At 53.9% G+C, this 18,841-nt stretch overlaps 1 protein-coding gene across 1 annotated transcript in view; it reads left to right on the top strand.

The window, feature by feature from the left end:
- Positions 1-15,677: 15,677 nt before the first annotated feature.
- The window catches only part of Cd82 (CD82 molecule), a 34,677-nt gene continuing 31,513 nt past the window's right edge, over positions 15,678-18,841 (top strand). The window contains exon 1 of the mRNA XM_004627020.2: positions 15,678-15,810. The gene's annotated coding sequence lies outside the window, so the exon portion shown is untranslated. The remainder of the gene's footprint in view (positions 15,811-18,841) is intronic.

Here is an 18,841-nt window from a genome sequence, read left to right as displayed (position 1 = left end):
GACTCCGCTGCTTGGAAGTTCAAGCGTAGCCAAAAGGAAGCAGATTTCAAAACACACCTCTGCGCGCCCCGCGCCCCAGTGCTTCGGCTCCAGGGCCTCCAGACTCCCGCTCTTAGAAGGCGGAGCTCGGCAGAGGCCGGGCGCGTGCGGGGGAGGGGCGGCCTGCGAGCAGTCAGCTCACCTGCCATTGCAGCTGTCCCTTTTACGGAGCACGGGGGCCCTGGGTGACAGGGAAACGGGCCTGAGCCCTAGAGGTCAATGAGATTGGGCTTGTCTTCTGCCTTCGCCAGCTGGCTAGGGATTTAGGCTCACTATGTAGTCCAGGCTTGCCTCAAACTCGTGGTGACCCTCCTGTCTCAGCCTCCTGAGAGCTGGGATGACTTGTTTGAACTCAGGCCCCAGTGAGATGCGCTGGGGTGAGCCGTCCTCCCCATCTGCAGAAGGGGAAACAGGCTCAGGATCAAGGCCAGCTGCACTCAGGCACAACTCACCCCAGGCAAAGTCTGGCTCAGCAGAGGAGGCGACCCCAGCCCCCGGGAGGAGCGGAGAAGACTGGAGCCAGACACTGGGCTCTGCTTTCCTCAGCCGGGGGGTCCCAGCCACGGCTTCTGCTAGAGTGGGGCTCCCCTGGCTTCAAGGACGCCCCCACTTCCCTCCTCTGGGCCCTACCTCAAGCTAGAGCAGCCCGGGGCCCTGAGGCCCAGAAGAAGGTGCTGTTGTGCCTCCTGTGTGACCCCTGCTCCCCAGGCCAGAGGTCTCCCGGGTCCCCAGGGCACCCGAGTCCCCTCACCCCCTGCTGTGTCCCAACCGGGGTTCCTGCCTCCTCCCCGCACCCCATGCTCGGGCCCCATGCTCTCCTGGCCGGATGTGGGCTTCCAGGTCTCCCAGGAACGCTGTCCTGGCGCCGGCCCTGGAAGGGTGTGCTGAGCTCCTATCATCTGCAGGCTACCGTGCTCAGGGGACGCAGCGCCATCCCAAGGAGGTCCGAAGTCCGAAGCCGGAAGTTGGAGGCTGAAGGGGGGGTACTCAGCCGGAGGTCCAGGTCCACCCAGCACCACAAGAACTAAACAAAGCGATTGTCTTCTGTTCCTTCTGAAGCACGGCCCGGCACCCTGCCTACAGAGCGCCCTCTGATGAACGCAGCAGGATGGGAAATAAAAGGGGAATCAGCAGTGACGATCTTGACCTGCCCTGCTGGGCCTCAGTTTCCCCATCCGCCCAATGGAAGCCTGATGTCCAGCCACGGCCTAGCCAGTCGTTCCATTCCCGCCTACCTGGGCCTGGCCTCATCCCCCTGCTCCCTGCTTAGTGCACTTTAGACCTTAAATACTCTCTTCAAATGAAGTACATTTATTTTAAAAGAAAATTTTACATCAAGCCTGCAAGTGGGAAAAAAAAACCTCTCAGTACCTTTATCATATTAAATAAAAGGTAGCCAGAAAATTAAATAAAATGAAAACTAGTGTTATCAACATCCCTGGAAACTGCTCCAGCCCAAGGCTGTGTCAGTGCCCCATGCACTCCTCGGTTCCTTCATCTGACAGATGTCCCCTGAGCTCTGTCCCAGTGTTGGCGACCATCCTGCAGCTGGAGAGAGAACAGCTGAAAAGGAGCGGACAACGGCTGGATGTGGGGCACACAGCTGTCGTGCCAGCACCCTGGAGGCTGAGGCAGGAGGTTCATCCTGAGTTTGAGCCCAGCCTGGGCTACAGAGAGAGACCTGTCTCAAAAAACAAAGCAGCAAAGCCCAGCCCTCTCCCTCCAGAGGACAGAGCCGGGACGGTGTGAGGCCGGAGGCCAGGGCAGGCTGGGGCCAGGCTGTGGCAAGCATGGGTCGGGGTGTCCCTGACACGGCTCCCCACACACAGCCCTGTCCTGAGGGTCACCCTCCTGCCCCTGCACCCTCAGCCTTGCTGAGCCAGGAAGCTGATGGACCGATGCGTTCCGGTAAGCCCCCACACACACATACACACATGCACCTCAGTTTCTCCAAAGCGGCTGGGGCAGCCCCAGCCCAGCACCCCCAGAGCTGAGCATGGGTAAGAGATGGCTCAGGAGCCAACACAGGAGAAGGGACACTGGAGCTGCCACCTGAGCGTTGGGAGAGGTACAAAGGTCCTGCTGCAGGGGCCAATCCTGCTTGAGTGGGCCTAGTAGGAAGCTGGGTGCAGGGTCCAGGGACAGTGGGGAGGGAGGTGTAGGTGTGCCAGTGCACTTGCAGGCCGAGGCAGGATGGCGTCTTTGTCGCCCACAGTGGCTTCAGGTCCTGATGGGGCAGTCTTCAGGATTGGAGATGTGAACCGTAAAGCATGCAGGCGAGATGGCCAGGTGCCCAATGCCAGGCACGAATGAAGCGCCTGGTGAGACATCTGTTCGTGGGGACAGTGGCAGAGTTTGGGCCGGATGTGCCTTGCAACGGGAAACCTGGGCGCCCCGGGAGTTTTGCAGATGGTAGCTTTGTCAGCCAGGCCCGGTCTGCGAGCCTAGGTGCCTGGCAAGCCACAGGAGTACCGGTAATTTCCACAATGGCCACTAGGCGGCAGAATCCCCTAGAGCCCCGAAGCGGCGCACGGAAGCTGGGAGAGCCTGCATCCCGGGAGGAGGGCCCTTCCCAGCTTGCATATGCTCAGCCCGGCCTCCCACACCTTGAACAAGGGCAGGACTTGTCCCGAGCCCGCAATCGGGAACGGTGGGTCGGCCTCCCCTAGACCTCCCTGCCCGCGGGGCGTGGACGCCCTGGCCAGCCGCTCCCTCTCGGCAACTCCAGGCTCTTGGTCCTCAGAAGGCCAGGCTGGGGCTTCTCATTTCATTTCCACCCAGAGAGGGAGGGAGGTGAAGAGGTCTGAAGACCGCCCCTGTCCTTCCCTGGCCAGCGCAAGAATCGGTTTACAACAGAGTAAGCCGGTGTGGTAGTTTGCACTCTGGGATGCTGCGGCAGGAGGACTGCGAGTCTGAGCCTCGTCTAGGAAACTTTAGTGAGACCGTGTCTCAAAATTCAAGTAAGTACGTAAATAGGGCACAAAACAAAGCAAAACAACCACAAAAAGCAGACAGACGCTGGAGACATTTCTAGCTAAATGCACGCACATTGAGACAAGAGTCTTTAAGTGAAATAAATCGGACATACAGGTATAAATACCACATTACTTCTCAGGAGAACCCGAAAGTGTAAATAAGGACAAAAATGTATAACAGGCATTGTGCAATAGAAGAAAATTTTCAAACAGGGAGGGGAAGAGGAAGGTAAGAAAGAAAAAGTTTTTAAACTGAAAAAGAGGACCTGGGAGATAGCCCAGTAGTCTAAGCGCGCCTGCCTGGCAAGCAAGCAACAGGGACCCGGGTTCGATCCCCGGCCTTGCATGCCATGCCGGCCCCGCACGGCGCTGGCCACGAAACCTGGGCGTGGGGGTGCATGTCTGTAAGTAATCTTAGCACTGGGGCTGCATAGAGAGACCCTCTACCAAAGACATAAATAAGTAAATCTTTAAAAATAAGCGAGGAAGGAAAATATGGGAACCTCCCACCCCCCGCACATACAGGTGAGGAAACTGAGGCTCAGAGAGGCGAAGGACTCTCCCGGGGCCTCCACCAGGGTCTACAGCCCGGGGGTAGAGCCTATGAGACTCGCGCTGCCCTGGCAGAGCTGACGCGTCTGTCCCCAAGCAGTCGCGGGCGCCACCTGGTGGAAGTCAAGCGTGACGCGCCGCCGTGGACGCCAGGGCTCTGCAGACAGGAGCCAGGTGGGGTTTGAGGGAGGGGACGAACACGGAAAGATCTGTGTCCTCAACAAACACGCAGCCAGGCATAGCCCGAAGTGCTCTCCCCGGTAACTCAGCAGTCTCCCCATAACTCCCAAGGGGCAGCGCTGTCAGCGGCTTCATTTCACAGATGGAGTGAATGACCAGAGAAGGTGCGCATCCCGGCCAGGGTCACACAGCTGGGGAAACGCGGTCGGGACCGGAAGTGGGGCTGTTTGCGTCTCTCACACAGCTGCTTCTCGTGTAGGGCTGGGGGCAGCACAGCTAGCAGAGGGAGAGGGAGTGCGAAGGCCCTGGGGTCTCGAAGGCACAAGGGACTCTGGAGAGCTGGGCCATGGGGCTGGAGTGTGGGGAGGAATGGAGGGACAGGCCGGCGTTGGAGCCCTGCCTGGAGCGACACCTGGACTTCTGGACGCCCTAGGAAGCATGTCCAGAACAGGCACATGAGGGCCGTGCCCCGCAGGATCGTGACACCGCCCTGGCCGGGGGCTTACTCAGGAGGGAGGGCTGGGGCGAGAGGGGCCTCGGGGTGCCCGGGGGCGAGGCCTGTGGCTGAGGGTCACTTTGGCTCACGAGGACAATGGGGACCGAGGGGGGGGGTAGAAGTTCACGGGGGGAGGGGATAAGCCAGGTGGGGTGGAACACCTGAATCGCCAGCACCCAGGAGGCTGAGGCAAGAGGATCACCGTGAGTTCAAAACCATACTGTACTGGGCGATGCAGTGAGTTCAAACCCAGCCTGGAGTACATAGCAAGACCCCGTCTCAAAAATAGATAAATTTAAAATAAAATTAAATAAAAGAGAATAGTCCTCAGGCCCTTCAGGCCCCCAGGGCCCTGAGGGACTCAGGACACTCACCTGGCCTTTTCTCCTTCTTTCCACCTGCTCCGGTTTAGCTGCATTGAGCCTTAGGGACACCAGAGGGCGGTAGACGCTCACGTTTTTATTACGTTTTTTGGTAGTTTAGGTACACATAATGATCACAGCCGTCATAAGAGATCTGCACCTGTACCTCACCTATTTTGATTCCTCTTTTTTTCCCATTCCCCTCCCCTCCCTTAAACCCCCTCTTCCCCTCCTCATTTACAAAGTTTTGTTTCTATTGTATCCTCTCATTCGACTTTTCTTCATCTTCCTTTCCCCTTCTCCCTTCCCTAGTTCCCATTTCCTTTTGAACAATTTCTTCCTGTTTCACAATTTCTCTTGTACACGTTGGCTCTTACGTACATTTTCAGTTTCTCATGCCAGAGAAGCACTGTGATATTTACACGTGCATGTCTAATTATTTCACTTAAGAGTATGGTCTCCAGGTCCCTCCACTGAGCTATAAATGCCTCAAGTCTATCCTTCTTTATGGCAAAATAGTACTCCATTGTATAAAGAAACTGCATCTTTTAGATCCGCTTATCGGTTGGTGAGCATCTGGGCTTTTCCAAGATGTGGCTATTACAAATAGTGCTGCTATAAACGTGGACGTGTATGTGTTTTTCATCTGGGAAGATACCCAGAAATGTACTAGTTGGGTCAAATGAGACTTCTAATCCTAGTTTTTTTAGGAATCCCACACTGACTTCCATAGAGCCTGCGCCAGCCTGCCCCCACCAGCAGTGGAGAAGGCTTCCTTTCCCCCACGGCGGCTCCAGCATCTGTTATTGCCTGACTTCCGGATGACAGCCATTCTTTCGGGGCTGAGACGAACTCTCGGGCGTTGTTTCAATTTACGTCTCTCACGTGACCAGTGACGTCGAGTATTTTTTCATATATTCATTTGCTGTTTGTATTTCTTCCTCTGAGAAATGTGTATTCATCCCCGATGTCCATTGTTAAATTGGGTCTTCGGATTTGGGGGGGTCTGATTGTTTTTGGTTCCTTATGTGTTCTAGGTATTACTCTTGAGTCTGAGGGACAGCTGGCTGCAGTGTTTTCCACAGCATGGGTTGTCTTTGCACTCCATAGATGATTTCTTTTTAATTTTTTTTTCATAGATGATGTCTTTTGTTGTGCAAATGCTTTTTAATAAAGCGAGATTTGAGCTGTTGATTCTTTATAATATTTCCCTTGCAATCAGGGTTTTGTTCATGAGATCTCTGCCTATAGCTCTGTCTTCAATGTTTCTACCTCTTTTCTCTTCCAGTAGATTTAGTGTTTCTGTTTTAATATTTAGATCTTTGATCCATTTCTGTTTCAATTTAGTGCATGATGACAGACGTGGGGCTAGCATGTGGAGAGCCAGTTTTTCCAGCACCACCTATTAAAGAAGCTATCTTTCTTCCAGTGAATGTGTTTGGCCCTTCTGTCAAAGATAAGGTGGCTGAATGTGTTTGGAGTTGTGTCTACATCTTCTAATCTGTTCCACTGATCCTTGGGTCTGGTTTTTTGTTTGGGTTTTGGTTTTGCGAGTACCATGCTGTTTTTATTGCAGTTGCTCTGCAGTGTAATTTCAAGTCAGGGATTATGACGCCCCCTGCCTTGCCTTTGTTGCCTAGAACTGCTTTTGCTGTAGGTCTCCTCTGGTTTCCAATGAATTTTAGGAATGTTTTCTCTAGTTCTGTGAGGTATGTACATTGATGGTATTTTGATGGGGATTGGGTTATATCTATACGGTGATTTTGAAAGTATGTACATTTTCTCTTTCTTTCTTTCTTTCTTTTTTGAGACAAGTTCTCACCATGTAGTTCAGACTGGCTTTGAACTCACTACGTAGCCTAAGCTGGCCTAGAACTCACAGTGATCCTCCTTCCTCAGCCTCCTGAGCAGTGGGATTACAGGTGTGCACCACTATGCTCAGCAGTATGACCGTTTTCACTATGTTGGTTCTTCCTACCGAAGAGCAAGGGACATCTTCTCATTTTCTGATAGCCACTTTGGTCTTTTTCAGAGCACTATAGTTTTCAGCATAGATGTCTTTTACTTCTTTTGTTAGATTGATTCCTAAGTATTTCATTTTTTGCAATGCTATTGTGCAAGAGATTGTTTCCCTAATTTCTCTCTCAACGAGTTTGTTATTCCTGCACAAGAATGCTATTAATTTTTTAATGCTGGCTTTGTATCCAGCTATGTGCCTGAGTTTGGTTATTAAATCTAGAAGTCTTTTAGTGGTGTTTTGGGGATCTTCTATGTAAAGTATCATGTCATTTTCAAATAATGATGATTTAACTTCTTCCTTTTCTGTCTTCATTCTTTTTATTTCTTTTTTTATGTCTAATTTTTCCAGAACTGTATGGAATAGGGGTGGAGACAGTGGACATCCTTGTTTTGTTCCTGATTTTAGAGTGAAAGCTTTCAGTATTTGTCTGTTTAGTGCCATGTTGGTTATTGGTTTGTCATAGATGGATTTTATCAGATTAAGATGAAGACCATATATTCCAATTTTCTGTAGGGTTTTATCATGAATGGGTATTGTACTTTTTCATATGACTTTTCTGCATCTATTGAGATGACTGTGTGGTGTATCACATTTATCAACGTATGTGTGTTGAACCGTCCCTGGTCGTGGTGTATAATCTCCCTGATTGGCTGCATTCTGTTTGCCAGTATCTTGTTGAGCGTTTCTGCATCTATATTCATTAGGGCGACTGGCCTGTAGTTCTCTTTTCTGATAGGACCCTTCTCTGGTTTTGGTTTTAGGGGACTGCTTGCTTCCAGGGACAACTTCGAGAGTACTGCTTCCCTTTCAATATCATTAAGGAGTTGGAGGCACAGTGGCATTAGACCCTCTCTAAATTTCTTCTAGAGTCCATCAGGGCCTGGCTCTTCTTTGTTGCTTTATTCCATTTTCGATTTTACTGATTGACAAACACCCACTTTGAAGCAAGGCCCAGTGGTGATTTGTCTCTCTGCTCTCTGCTCTCCCTTCCTTTCTCCATCCCCACTGGTAAAGTGACTTGGGCCCAGCTAACCCATCCACCTTAGAGCCAGAGGCCTGAGAACCCCGCAGTTTTCCCGAGAGGTCACCTCTGGGAAGAGAGAGAGCACAGTGTCCCTGTGCCACTGCTCCCCGAGTCTACCGGGCCCCGTGACTTCTGGTACCCGCAGGATGAAGATGGTCTGGTGTCCACTGAACCCTGATGGCAGGCAGGTCCCAGGAACCACAGGAGGAGGCTGGGGGGCCACAGGGAGAGGAGGCAGCAGGAGCAGCAGCCAAACTCAGGTCAGCCAGTGGTTGTCCTGGCGGCATACACATCCAGATGTTTGCATCCGGATGTCTGCATGCTGCTGTTTTACAATAGAAGCCATCATTCAAATGTTAATGTGAAATGTCCCAATTTTTTAAAAGAAATTATTTGATTGATTTTTTAAAATTGTTTATTTATTCATCTATTTGGTACAGGGTCTCCCTGTGTAGCTCAGACTCATAGTGATCCTCCTGTCTCAGCCTCCCCAGCACTGGGATTATAGGCATGAGCCACCACTCCCGGTTTCAGTAACTGGCTTGGCACACCCGGGGTCCCAGGGCCGGTGAGGCATATGGTGCCAGTGATCGAATCCAGGTCCTTGTGCTTGCCAGGCAGGCAATTAGACCACCGAACTACTTCCCCAGCCCCACCAACTTTTAATTGCTGGCAAAACACATAACTTTCAACTCCCTCTTCTGAATGTAGGGATCTTCCCTGTTCAAGGGAGACAGTGTCTGCACCTAATTTTCAGACAGACTTTTGCTAAGTTGTGCAGGCTGACACTTGGAATCCTCCCACCTCTGCCTACCGCATAGTCAATATTACAGGTGTACATTGCTATACTTGGCTTATATTGCATGTTTTAAATGATTACATTTTAAAAATACTTTCCTCTAGGGGCCAGGGAGATGGCTCAGTAGAATAAGCGCTTTATTTTATTTATTGCAGAACCAGGGATTGAACTCAGGCCCTGGTAAGCACAAGGGCCTGAGTTCAATCCCTGGTTCTGCAATAAATAAATAAATAAATAAATAAATAATAAAAATACTTTTTTGCCTTGGTTTTCTGCAGAGTCATAATAGAAAACTAGTGAAATAGTGCATACATATCAACTACAGTTCGGTAAGCCAGCCAGCATATACTAGATTATGAGTTTGGATCTCTTTGTGGTACCCAGCCCCCACCATGAGGTTGAGCAGATGCCCAAAGGAAAAAGAACGAGGGTAACAGGAAATTATAGAGTGGATCACTTCACGGTTGTTTGTTGTTGCTCTTGTTTTTGTTGTTGTTCTTGTCCTGAGACAGGGTCTTACCAGGTAGTTCAGGCTGGCTTTGAACCCACTATGTAGCCCAGGCTGGCCTTGAACTCATGCTCATCCTCCTGTCTCAGCCTCCTTAGTGCTGGGATGACAGGCGTGCACCACCACACCCAGACTTTTAAGTTTTGAGCGGTGATCCAAGTGCAGAAGTTGTACAATCCGTTTATAAATAGGTAAGCTTTACGCCCTGTATAAGGACAGGGGGCAGAGGCCCCCGGGCAGATCCTCTCTCTGCTCGGCTCGGCTCTGGAGCAATGTCCATTGCGGCTGGAATGAAAACCACCAAGGGCCACATAATGTCTCATGTGGAGGCTCCGTGGGCTATAGTGCAAGGCTTGGCTGGTGACTTGGTGAAGGGACACGGATCCTTGCTGGCTACTCAGAGAAAGGCTGTAGCTACATCCTGATGCTTGAGAAGGAAGAGCTGTCTTGGTTGTGTGCTCGGCGATGCGAAAGGTCGGTGCTGGCATTGGGCGGAGTCAGAGCATCTTCTGCATGACTGTGTGACTGTCGGCCTGATTGGCTTAAGAGACACCTAGATTAGTAAAGCGCACTTCTAGGTGTGGCTGGTTGGGTCACAGGGAAGAGACTTTGGGGACAGCTGGTCCCTGCCTTTGCCTTTCTGGTTTTTCCCCTCTCTCTCTGCTTGCTGGCTACCATGAGCTGAGACGTTCCGCCCCCCAGACCTTCCGCCATGATTTTCAGCCCTGGAGCAGCTTACCATGGACTAGAGCTTCTGGGACCTGAGCTAAAATGACCCTCTCCTCCTGTACATCATGTACCTTAAGCATTCGTCCCAGTGACAGAGAAGCGGCTTCTACACATGGCCAGTTCTCAGATCGGTTCTCCATGCTCAAGTGAATCATTTTGTAAAGGCCTGAAATTCGGGGACAGCGGATGGGCCAATGACGCAGTCACTGTCACTGCTGTCGTTGCTACAGCAGCGTGGCCCTAGGGTTGCCTGCTATGCCCAAGGCTCCTGAGGCCAGGTGGACAGGATGAGCTCAGGCTCAGAGGCAGCAAGGGCAGGGCAGGTTGGAGCAGGCCCTCAGGGTCTTTGTTGAGTGACTCAGCTGGAGGATGAACCTCGCCCCAGGCTCTGCTAGGAATGTGGCCTAGCCCAGCCACTACCTGACCACCTGACTGTCATAGGGTTAGAGCTCAGAGCCCCACTAAGTCCTGTGGCCAGGAAAGAGACGTCAGCAGCCCTGCTGGGCATCTTCAAGTGCAGGAGGAGCGGCTTCCCAGCCCAAGCCTTGGGCAGGGGACAGATGATGTCAGGGCAGTCACCTCTGCTGCTCCAGTGGGAAGCTCTTTGACTCCTGTGGTCTTTGGGGTGAGGCACTGACTGAGGGCTGAGTGCTCAGAATCTGTCACCTGGGCACTGCCCCATTTGTCCCTTGCGGCTCCACTTCCCCTGAGAATCAGGTCTGCTCTCAGGATCTGGCTGTCTACAATGCGCAACCTCTGGCAGGCAGCTCCCACCCTCAGTGCCTCCCTTCTGCCTCAGGGCATGAAAGAGCGCAGGCCTCCTCAGCATCCCCAGGAGGGAATGAATGTGACCTAAGGTTATGACTTCAAAGAAAGTACCAGCAACAGTGGCCCACCTGTAATCCCAGCACTCCAGAGGCTGAGGCAGGAAGGTCATCACGAATTCAAGGCCAGCCTGGGCTACATAGTGAGACTCTTATCTCAAAAGACCAAATAAGGTAAAGAAAAGCCAAACAGCAAGTGCTGATGGAGAGGAGGGAGGTGCAAACTCTGCTCAGAACTGAAGAAATGGGTGTCTTGCTTTAAAGTGAGTTAAATTCAGGCTCCCAGCTCCAGTCAGAGGAAGTGCTCTGGCCGCTCTGCAGACTGTAGTTCCCAAAGTTGTCCTCATCATCTTCTGGTCCCCAAACAATTCTAGAACCCTGTGGCACCCCAAGGACTCCCACCTAGAGCGCTCTGGGCATCCTTCAGTGGGGCACACGCAGACCACTTGGAAGGCAAGACCTGGGGTGCGGCCGTGTTGACCTCAAGCCTGGCTGCGGGAAAGATGGGCAGAGGGTGTGGGCTCTGGGTGGCTCGTCCCTTGCAAAGGAACAATGTCACCTGACCCCCAAACTAGGTCATGAGATGACACATGATGCTCCAAAGCCCGGCAGCCTCCCTGGGAGGATGCCTCAGCCTCCTGAAGTAGCCACTTGGAAGGACAAGGGGCCCATGGTCCCCAGAGCCAGGTGAGCTCTGGGTTCACAGCTTGCTACCCATGTGAGTGTATGGGACCTCCCCTGGCCCCAGAGAGCCAGCGACTACCCATGCCTGGGCCACAGATGAGGCCTCGCTGCCCGAGACCACCAAACTGCACTCTCATGGGCTAAGTAAACACAGCAAGGATTGCAACAGCACATGCTTCAGATGCCCTTTGAGCGCAGTGCCCCGTGGGTTCTTGTTGGAATCTAACCCCCCTTCGATGACTTAAGCTTACTGTAATACTGAAAGTCAGGCTTCTGGGAGGGCATTAGGAGAAATCAGGAGAGTGGAGCCCCCACGATGCAATCCTGATGGCTCTACAAGAAGGGGGGGCTGGGTGCAGTGCTGCACACCTGAGATCCTGCTCGCAAGAGGCGGAGGCAGGAGGATTGCTGCAAGATTGAGGCTATCCTGAGCTACACAGTAAGTTCAGGGCCAGCCTGAACCATATAGCTAGACTACACAAGAAACAAACAAACAAAAGCTGCTACAAGAAGGAGGGACACCGAGGGAAACACACATGCATGTTCCTTGTCGCTTGCCCTGCTATGTCCGGTGAAGCCCCAAGGTCCTCCCACAAGCAGCATTAGATGTGAGCCTCAACCTTGTGATACAGGGAGAAAAACTGGTCTGGGGTGGGTGACCTCCAAACCATACAGGGAACCTCCAAATGACACAGAGAAAAACGATCTCTGGACCTGACCTGCACGAGTTCGTGTTCTCTAAAACCGAAGAATGAATTTTAGGAACAAACGGAGGTTATGAGCAGAATATATTTATTGAGAGAAAGAAAGCTCCTGTCCAAGAGAGGGACAGGAGGGGGCCCCAAGTGGGTACTTCACCTGGAAGCTGTCTCTTCCAGGGACTTTTATAGTGTAAAACCATATGAGGCTAAGGTAGAGAGAATGGGAACTCTCTTAGGTGGGCAGGAGGTGGGACAAAACTATGGTCAACCAATGGGATTACATATGGGACAGGGTCTTTTCCTGTTGGGGGTTGGAATGTGGGGTAGGGTCTCTTTCTGTTGTGGGTTGGGCTAGTCACTCACTTGGGTCTTTCCAGGTGATGGATACCTATTTAGAATCTCAATCCCAGGTGCTACTCGTTTAGCATTTGTTTGGCCTTTAGGTCTTTAGGGCTGGTTCACAGCAGGAGCATCCACCCCTCCCACAGTTGTAAGGCATCTCATCTTGTGTGCTATCTCCTTTGAGGGCCTGGCCCCGTCTGACTGCCTATAATATTTTTATCTAACTCGGCTGCCTACAGTACTTGGACCTTCAGAACCAAAACAAACCTCTTTTCTTTATAAAGCTACTGGCTCCAGGGATTCTGTTATAGCACTGCAAAATGGATGTAAGCAAAAGCAAAAGGAAGCATATATGGCATCAGTTCTTTACCCTCCCAGAGCTGCACAAAAGTTATGGGGCCTTGGCTGGGCCCAGGTACCAACAAGAACCTGCCAACAGGGACCTGCAGATCCGCTGCAGGAGTGCTTTGCTGCTGTGTGTGGGGGCTGCATCTGAGAGGCTGGGGACCCCATGGCTCTGCACCTTGGAGTGAGTGTAGTCATCCCACCGCCTCCACACTGGCCTTGTGACATCGCCTATCAGGGCTTCCTAGAGTAGCTCTTCCCAACTCCTCCCCTCTCCAGAGACCCTGGATTCCGCTCTACAGAAAGGTCAAGAATTAATTCCACCATAGATGGAGTCTCTTGCTAGAAATGTGTCTGCTCTCTTCCCCTGCAAGATGCCATGTAGATTGTGTCCAAGCTGGCTTCTGCTAGCAAAGAGAAAAGTGACAATGTGGGGAGAGCCATACAGAGAGGTCGGGTGCGCTTCAGTAGGCATCTACCTCGCGGCTGACCCCTGAGGTTCCAGGCTTGGTGGCAGCTGCTTGCCTCAGTCCCCAGGCAAGAGGGCATGTGCCTGTCATGTCCCTGTGCTGAGACCTGGGCCACTGTGACAGTGCAGAGAGTGACGTGGGACAAGAAGCAGGTGGATGGGATGGGCTGGCCCTCCTGCAACCCCATGGACCTGCACAGAATTCCAGAGTCCAGGAATTCTCAAATGAAGCAAGGTCTTCTTGGTGGTTACAAAGGACATCTGCCAAGGCAGGAGAGTAACATTTTGCTTTCCAGTTTGATAAGTGTGCAGGTGCAGGGTCGAGAGCTCAGTTCACTTTCCCAACTTAGGGATTGTCTGGGTTTGTATAACATGATGGTGCTCTGGGCCAGGAGCTCCTTGGGGACACCCACGGTGGGCACGGCAAACCCCAAAAGCTGCCTGCATACTGGCCTTCTGTCCCTGCAGCTGACTCCATCTCTAATCCAGAGTGGCAGAGACAGGCAGGGGCAGCAGATGTGACCCATGTGAGGGAAAGGGGGGTGGAATCCAGCTGCTTTGCCAATTGCAAGTCACCATCACCAACACCCCCAGTGTGGGGCTGTAGAGGATGACAGAGGGCCTTTCAGGACCACCTTGCAGGTCGGGCAGGGAGAAGCTGGAACCCAGTCCCAAACAGAAGAGCACTCTGATCCTCAAAGCATGGTCCCTGGGCCAGCAGGGGCATCCACTCCCCAAGCGAACTTGCTAGGACCTTGGTCCTTGCAGGACAGATGCTGTCCTTTGGTGGGAAGGACAACCCAGAAGGACACTGCTGGCTGGACAGGGTGCTTCAGCCCCACTTGCATGACTTGGCACGAAAATTCTATAAAACAGACTTTTTACTGGAAAGAAAACATTCCTTGAGCATGCAGTGTCCGAGCAACATGCCAAAGACTTCACGAGCACCAGCACTTTCTTTTTTTTTTTTTAAATTTTTTTTATGTATATGTATATGTGTGTGTGTGTGTGTGTGTGTGTGTGTGAGTGTGTGTGGCCAGCTGAGCCCACCAGGGGGCGGGCTGACTGGTGTGTGGTGCTGGGGGATTGAACCGCGGTCCCTGTAGCTTTGCCTAAGCTTGTTCTAAGTAGGTGCTTTAGACCACTGAGCCATCTCACCAGCCCCGCACCAGCACTTTCCATCTCTGTAGCCTCCGCGTCATGTCTTCTTATTCCCCAGTAGGAGCTTATTCCAGAGAGATTAAGCACCCCTGTGTTGTGAGGGGCCCAGCAGGCTTCCTAGGCCTGGGTGCCTCTCAGACCTCTCTCTCTGCTTCACTACTGATTCTCAAACTCCAGTGTGGAGGAACAGAAGTTTGAGCCTAGCCTGGGCAATGTAAGTGTCTTAGGAGACATAGTCTCAAAAGAAAAAAAGGGCTGGGGAAGTAGCTCAGGGTGAAGGCCCTGAGTTTTATTCCAGGTACCAGAGTTTCCCACAGGATAAGTCTGGGATTCAGAGTACAGGTGCCCAACAAGTTCCCTGATAAAAGAGGATGATTTGGACCCAGGACCACACTCAGAACCTCTGTGTGGCGTGGGGTCTGGCATCCTGACCCGCCACACCCAAGCAAAGCAGGCCCAGTTGCAGCCCTCTCCACAGGCTGGTTGTGGGGTGCTGGTGAGGTAATGGGGTGAAAAAGCTTCGTCAGCTGCGACGCAGGCTATGGCCCAGGTCATCTGCCAGTGGCCCTGCCTCCCCGCCCCCCAATCCCCTGGAGTAGCCCTGCTGAGTTGGGGCATGGTCATCAGGAGATGTCCTAAAACCTACCTAGTTCTGGGCCATTTTGGCTGGAGGGAGAGAGCCAGCCGGTTCCCCCCACTACTCCCAGCCTCTGGCAGCCTCCCCACCATGCTGGCCCTGGGCCACTTACACAGGGGCCGGCCCGGGCAGGCCTCATAGCATCAAGCCTGTGATTCAGAGCTTGAACTGGATGCTGTCACTCCACCTCCAGCGTGGGACTCACAGCCCACGACAGCTGCCACTCTGTTCCTTGGGTTGTGCATCAATAAAAGGGGGGCCACATGTGTGTCCGCAAGGGTTTGGCCCACATCCTGTCCCAGGGCAATGCATGGTAGCTTTTGTATTTTCAGAAAGCTCGGGCTGTCTCCTGATCTAGGCCCAGACTTGGAACGCAACCCGCTCCCACGCTGCACCCGGATGCGCCCGCCCTGGAATGCGGCGTGGGGCCCTGGCTTGCAGCCCTAAGCCTGGGCTGCCAGGGGCCGACAGAATGGGGGGAGGAAGGAGTTGTCCCAGCAGAGGGTAGTAGGCGGGGCGACTCGAGGGCCCCTACGGCCAGGGAGTCACCTGGGAAGGGAGAGGGAGGCCTACAGGACCGGACCGGACCGTTATTAGGACTGTGCATGGGCAGGTCGAGGGGACGCGATGCAGGACAGAGCACAAGGCCGGCAGACGGGTCTGACAGGGTGGAAGACGCAGACCACAGAGGGGCGGGGCCGCAGGGGGCGTTCCTGGGCGTGGCTTTCTGGGGCGGGGCTTCACGGAGCCTGGTATTGTTGGAGGGAAACTGCCACCAATAGGGCGCGGGGGCGTGTCCGGGGCGGAGCCTTCGGAGGTGGGGCGGGGCTGCGGCAGTTGCGTTCTCCTACGGCCTCCAAGACCACGGAGTGACCCGAGCCGAGGGCTGTGCAGTTGGCCTGGGACGCGAGCGGGCTACGCCGGATTTGCTTGCATCGCGGAGCAAAAAAGAAGAACCAGCAGGTGAGAAAGGGGGCCGAGGGACCCCGGCGCGAGCTCCAGAAACAAAGTTAGTTTTTGCCTGCACTTCCGCACCCTGCTTGGTCAGCTTTCTTTCTTGCAACAAGTGACAGATGAGAGCAGCTGGTGGTGGGATGGAGCGTCGGCCTCCGATTGCTGCTGCCCCGGATTCTCGATCTCCGCCATGCACCAGCTGCGTGGCTCCGGGCCCGGCCCGCCCCTGGCCCTGGGCCTCTCAGGTTCCTGGAGGAGGAAGTGGGGCTAGGTGAGCTCCGGGAGCCCGGAAGGTGAGCGCTGGCAGCCGAGAGGGACACAGCTACGGCTGCCACCGGGTCCGGTCGCGCTGCTCCGCCCCAGTTCCTCTCCAAACAGAAGGGAGGACAGCAAAGCTACTGCTTCAAAGAGTGCACTGTTTACTCGGGTGGAACTCTAACCCATGAACCTTGGCGAGGGGATCCCAAGACAGCGAGCTTTCATTTTCTCTCCCCTCCCAAGTCCTAACAGCTCCCTGAGGGGCCCTGGGACTTCCAGTGGAAATTCAGTGGGGCTTTTCCAGATAGCTGCTGAGGGGCAGGGAGGGACCGGAAGGAGTGGTTCTTTGGGGGCAAATGGGGAGAAGAAGGGAAACTCCCATCGAGCTGGGGCTCTAAGGCAAGTGCAGCCCCAGGGCTAGCTCTGGAGGCTGGAGGCTGTCCCTGGAGGGGGTGCCTGCTTTACCCCCAGCCGTGGCAGCTGGGATCCTAGGTCTGTGGTCAAGAGCTTGGGCTTTGGAACCAAGCTTAACTTAGGTCCCACCTTTGCCCCTAAACCTCAGTTTCCTCCTCTGTGAGGAATAGCAGAACCTGACACCATAGCAACAGGTGAATAGAATGGAGCATGCACAGTGCCTAGCAAGATGCCAGCACCCAGGGAGCCCTCACACAACGGCTGTTCTGGTGGACAAGGAGCTGTGTGTGGAGGGCTGGAAGCAGGCTGCAATCCACTGCTGCCCCCGTGGAGGCCAGAGGCTGCCACCTGCGGCCAACCTTGCTCTGTTCACTTGGGTTTGGGGACAGTCGCCTGAGCCAAAGACTGCTGGCTTTTGTGCAGTGTTGTTTGAGGTTGGTTGGTTTTCAACACAATAACCAAAAAACCTATTTATTGATCACCTGCAGGACAGGAGACAGAGCTGGGGGACAAGGAGGTAAGCAGCTACACTGCCTCTGCCCTCACCCTGAGCTGCCCACAGTGAGGGCTCCCTGTCCCCTTCCATGTCCTTGCTGGTGAAGAGCAGGTCACTCACCTGCTGGAGTGGGTTCTCATGGTCTGAACTGACCAGGTGACTAACTCCAGCAATTCCACTGCATGCTCTGCTTGGGGTGGAGGTGAGGGGCAGTGTGGGCACCTGGTGCCCATCCGAACAGGGCTGGGCACAAGGGACACTGAGGTGCTCTTTGCCCCCTATGGATCCAGGGAGTTGAGCCAAACACTGGGGCCAAGCCAGGAAGGACCCAAGGACCATCCCATGGAAGGCTGTCCAGGTGGCAGAAATGGGGTGCATGTGGAGGTAGGGCAGAGGGAGGCATTCAGGAGAGGGGAGATACTTGAGGAAGAGGGCAGGGGTGAGAGGTGAGACCTGAGCAGGGCTTTCCACCTAGTTGGGCTTGGGTTGACATGGGGAATGGTGTCCCCTGTGCAAGGCTTTCAGGGGCATTCCTTGGGTTGGCCTCGTGAGAGGGAGAGGGCTTGGTAGGTGTTGCCCTGTGTGGTGGGGGTATGCGTTGCAAATCATGCCCAGTGAATATCTAATGCCCCCCCACCTGACCCCAGAGATAAAGGACAAGGCCCAACCCCTGAGATTGTTTACTGTCTGGGAACACTCCCAATAAGACACCAGGACCCTCATACAACATGTGAGATAGGAGGGCTAGAGGGATCCTCAGGGCCTGAAGGGTTGGTAGGGCAGCCTGAGCCAAGACAGCATCTCTGGCAGAGGAGGGTGACTGGCAGAGGGTGGGGGAGTCCACTGACCAGGGCTTCTCAGGAAACTGCTAGGTCGTCCAGGGCAATTGAAGTCTGGGCCTGCAGGGCAGGTAGAGTGGGAATGGTGAGTAGGAGCAGCCCATGAAAGGCATCGAATGCCAAGGCGAGAAGCTTGGGTCTGTGTTGTAGAAAACAGGAACGCCCCCCCCAAAGGTTTTGGAGCAGGACAGTGACATGGCAGAGGAGTGCGGGACTGTGCCAAGGGTGCTGCGGTGGGGACCTGGGGGCCATGGGATAAAGAGCCAGTGCCTGTGGTGATGGACAAGAGGGACCTGCACAGCTGGAATGAAGGAAGAGACTGGCTGGGGCACAGAAGGGTGGAGCCTGTGGGAAGGAGTGTCCCAGCCAGGCAGGTGCTGGTCATGGCACTGACATGATACCAAGTATGGCGTGCATTTCCCACCAAGCAGAGCTTGGTTCCCTTGGCCCCCTCTGGAGTTCAGCTCTTTCTGCAGGGCTCAGACCTTAGAAGAGGAAGCTGCTCCTAACCATCCCCTTCCACCCAGGGGACCCAACCCTGATCCCCAAAGACTAGATGGCCCCTCCTGGTGCCCAGCCAAGCAGTGTGACTTCCGGTGTGGAGCTCTGGGGTAGGCTGGTGCTCAGGAGCGGCTCCTGCTCCAGACTATTGTAGCCTCTGCCTTTACCCCACCAGAAGCTAAGGAACAACAGACAGCCCTGAGCTTGCTCTCAGAGGTGGAAGGGGAGGAGAGATGGTTTTGAGCTCCGCAGGAACAGCTTTGCCCACCAGCTTCCCCTTTAGCATGAGGGCACCACTATGCCCTCCTTCAGGTAGGACTCTGAGGGCTGGAGGGAAGCCCCGAGGTGAACAGCGCCCATGCTGTAGGGTGCACTGCTCCCTGGCCCACAACCCCTAATGCTGCCACGAAGCCAGCACCCTGGCCCAGCTGGGATCCCTCGAGCAGCGTGCTCCGGGCTCCCCCGCACCCTCTGGGATTCTCCTACCCTGGCAGCTTCCTGTTAGCAGCTGATTCACTCCAAGCTGACAGAG

Source organism: Octodon degus, unplaced genomic scaffold, assembly GCF_000260255.1.
Source record: "Octodon degus isolate 3935 unplaced genomic scaffold, OctDeg1.0 scaffold00018, whole genome shotgun sequence".
NCBI classification, from domain to species: Eukaryota; Metazoa; Chordata; class Mammalia; order Rodentia; family Octodontidae; genus Octodon; species Octodon degus.
The sequence above is the reverse complement of the archived record's forward strand: the minus strand, read 5'-3'. Positions and strand labels throughout refer to the sequence as shown.